Here is a 4,296-nt window from a genome sequence, read left to right on the forward strand (position 1 = left end):
CCACATAGATCAACCTTATGGGAAGCTTCCATGAGGTCGACCTTACCGTGTGTGTGCGCGTGTGTGTGCATATATATATATATATATATATATATATATATATATATATATATATATATATATATATATATATAAGGTCGAGCTGTGTGGGCCCCACTGTGATGCGTGTCAAACATCAACATTGTGAATTTGATAGGTCCCCTTTAAATGATTGGGATCGATATCTCAAAAATCAGCGTACAAGGAACTCAGGTGGGCCATACCATCTAAAATAATGTGAAGATATGTCTAAAACATATAAAAGTACTTGGTGGGACTCACCTAAAATTTGAATGCGTCTGAAACTTTGTCTGATCCCTTGTCCAAGTGGGACACACGTAATAGATGGGCTGGATTTGTGAACCACACCTCATTGGGCCCAACAAATATATATAGGGAAATGGTTGGAGCTCATGGGAACTTCCCATGAGGTCGAGCTGTGTGGGCCCCACCATGATGTGTGCCGAATATCTACCCCATCAGTCAGATGTAGCATTCCATGGTGGGCCTCAGGCTTAAAAATCAAGTCAATCGATGACTTTTGTGGGCCACACTACATCCAAAAGTTGAGAGGGGTTACCTTCCCAGTAAAACATTCATAATCATTTGTTGGGCCCACAGAGGTGTGGTTCACAAATCCAGCCCATCCATTATGTGTGTCCCACTTGGATGAGGGGTCAAACCAAGTTTCAGATGCATCCAAATTTTAGGTGGGCCCCACCAAATGCTTTTATATTTTTTAGGCATGTCTTTACATGATTTTCGATGGTATGGTCCACCTGAGTTCCGTATATGGCTGATTTTTGGGATATCATATAATTTAAAGGGGACCCATCAAATTCACGGTAGAGCCCACACAGCTGGACCTCATGGGAAGTTCCCATGAGCTCGACCGCATACAGCCATTTCTACCGTCAAACTTCATATTCATATGCCTATTAAATACAATCGGGTTATAGACGATCATTAACTAGGGCCATTTCTTGTTTAATAATCCAGACAATCGGTCTTTGGGTCACAACTGTGGATGGACCTGTACAGTGCGTTCTTGCAAACCTACGGTCTGGGTTGCTCAGCCATGAGGCCCACTTGTAATAAACTAAAACCTGAGTACGCTGTCGAGATTAGAAATTACCGAATACAAGAAACACATGAATATATAAAGAGAGAACTGGGATCTGGTCCACCATAAGGCAACAGTTACCACAACTGGTGAGGCTTTCTGCCAACATGCCACCTTTTTCTTGAATTCTGTACCATGAAAACGGTAGGCCCCACCATCAATGTAACCTGGAACAAAAATAAGATGGCTCAGCTAATAAGATATATAGGCCACACTATTGGAATCTATGGACAACCGAAGGTCTAACTCAAAATTCAGTTCTAGTCGACACAGTCAGTTTATCAGCCTGATTCTCGAGGAAGGTGATCTTGTAGTGGGGCCCAAGTTTTCTGTCGTACAGATCTCTTGATCATTCGTCATATTAGCAGGAACGACGGCACGTAACTGCAAGTGAAACCGCGTGCCGTAGGTGATCAGTTATCAAATTATAATTATTTTTAAAAAATAAAATAAAATGAAGGAATGATTCAGTGGAGCTTGTAGAACCGGAATGTTGTAAAGCTCTCCTCAAAAATTAAATAGGCAGTGCAATCTATAGACCAAGACCATGTAATCAATGAGGATCCATCATGGATGGACTACTTTTCAAAAGTGACCACCTATCAGAGAATCCTATCCATCAATATTCTGCACCCTTCAGTGATGATTGTAGACCTTTAAGGAAATTTGATTTTTTCTGCAGATCGATCAACGTCTAGGATCATCAATGGGGATGTGGTTGTTGGAAAATTTTCTATCCGCTTTATAGGTGACTAGAGAGACGGCTCCATCATTATATACATTTCCCCACCACTGTATGGGGGAGAGAAAACTCTGGTACACCAGGATCTACTGTATCATTTCCCATAAATTACTCTCTTGCTAAAAAAAATAACAAGAGAAAAGGTTTTATATATATATATATATATATATATATATATATATACTGGCAGAACGCGGCAGATGATACACATGCACTTGGAAATTGCATAAAAAATTGAACTTTTTTTATTTTGTGACTATTAGATTGGTGGAACATTTATTGGATAGTTAGGGGCTGTTTAGTCAGCTGTAAATCCATGTAAGTAAATAAATAGTTATAAATATTGCTCCATATTTGGTTTAGCCAACATTATAATAGGTGGGCCCACTATGATGTATATGTTATATCTACACTTTCTATTTATTTTTTTTCTTATCATCTTAGGGATGAACCAAATTAAAGAAAAGGTAAATTCAAATCTCAAATGGACCACACTGATGGGATTTTCTCCACAGGCTTGACCGGTCAGGGGTGCTGGTCGATCAGTTGAGGATTGACTCGACTCAAACTCCAGTGAGTTTGGTTGGAATTTTCCTGTGGTGCTCGACCAATTGAGGGAGGTGCTTGATCGATCGAGTGGGCCGTTCGACCGGTTGAGGACTCTGCTCAACCAGTCGAGCTTACGCAGATTCGTTCAGCAATTTTACGCGAATTGCGAAAATTTGAGGTGATTTTTACACCCATGCGAAAGGGAGTTTCTTAAACTATAAATAGGAGGTACCTAGGGCTTTCTAGGTAATGCAAGAGGATTTTCTAAAGCTTTACAAGGGTTTGTTAAAGAGTTTAGGGCTATCAAAGGTATGAGAGAGAGGAAGCTTGTAGAATAGAGGTTATACTCATATAGGTGATCTATTATGCACTCGACATCTCAGCGCTTATACGTCCTTGTAATCGGTGAGATCTCTCCATTTTTTTCTTTATTCTCTTACTGTTTATCCACTCCTACGTGAGTAAAGAATATTTGATCCAAGCGGTGTGTGCTTGTGATTGGTTGTAATGTTCTACTTCATAGTGAATTATTGATCTGGACGAGGTCCCGTGGTTTTTACCTCTTTAAGGGTTTTCCACGTAAAATTCTCTTGTGTTGTGTGGTTTGTGTTTTGATTTATTTCATTGTTTTATTATCCCATAATTCTAGTGTTTTTGGGAGGCTAGATCCTAAGGTTTTGTGCAACGGCCCCCTAACAAAGTGGTATCAAAGCTAAGTTCATTGAACAGAGTAGGATCAGTTCTGAATTATGGAATGTGGCTCATCAAAAATGATCAGCCTCAATGGTTCTAACTGGACCATATAGAAAGCTAAGATGGAGGACTTGCTTTATTAAAAGAACTTATATTCTCCAATTTAAGGCAGATCAGCAAAGTCAAAGGATATGACAGATGATGATTGAAAAAAATTGAACTAAAAAACGGTGGGGTTTATTAGACAGTAGCTGAATGATTCCGTGTTCCACCATGTGTCTACTGAGACCTCTGCCGCTAGCTTATAGCTGAAACTGTAAGGGCTGTATGAGAGGAAGACAATCGGTAATAAGATTTTTCTGATAAGGCGACTTATGAATCTCAAGTTCAAAGATGGTGGTTCTGTGGCTAAGCACATGAAGTCAATAATATTTTGAACCAACTCCGCTATGAAGATAGTCTTGGATGATGAATTACAGACATTACTATTGCTTAGCTCATTGCCTGATAGTTGGGAGACATTGGTGGTGTCTCTAAGTAACTCTGCGTCAGACAGAAAGCTATCCATGTAACAGGTAATTAGCTGTCTCTTCAATGAGGAGACAATAAGGAAGTCTCAGGGATCCACGCAGCAAGAGGCCCTTATGACACAAGAATGGATGAGAGGAAAGAACAAAAAAGGCAGGAAGACCCGAGATAAATCAAGAGGCAAGTCGAGCATCAGGAAGGATGTTTAATGCTGGAATTATTGCAAGAAGGGCCACTATAAACATGAATGTCGTAAGAATAAGAACGATAAGAAAGGAAAAGAAAAGGAGAAGGAAAATGAATCAGATTCCACTGCAGTCGCTTCAGATGGCGACGTTGTATTTATTCTTTCAGCAGATCATGATGTTTGTCTCACAGCTACGAGTCAGAACACTGGCTGGGTGATAGACTCGGGAGTCTTGTTTCATGCGACTTCACGTAGGGACTTCTTCACAAGCTGTAAGTCAGGTGACTTTGGGACCGTGAAGATGAGAAATTCCGGCGTATCGAAGATCGTAGGAGTCGATGATATTTGTGTGAAGACCGATATGGGCTGCATATTGGTTCTCAGGGATGTGAGGCATATCCCAAACCTTCGCCTCAACTTAATATCGACGGGAAG

Source organism: Magnolia sinica, chromosome 1, assembly GCF_029962835.1.
Source record: "Magnolia sinica isolate HGM2019 chromosome 1, MsV1, whole genome shotgun sequence".
NCBI classification, from domain to species: Eukaryota; Viridiplantae; Streptophyta; class Magnoliopsida; order Magnoliales; family Magnoliaceae; genus Magnolia; species Magnolia sinica.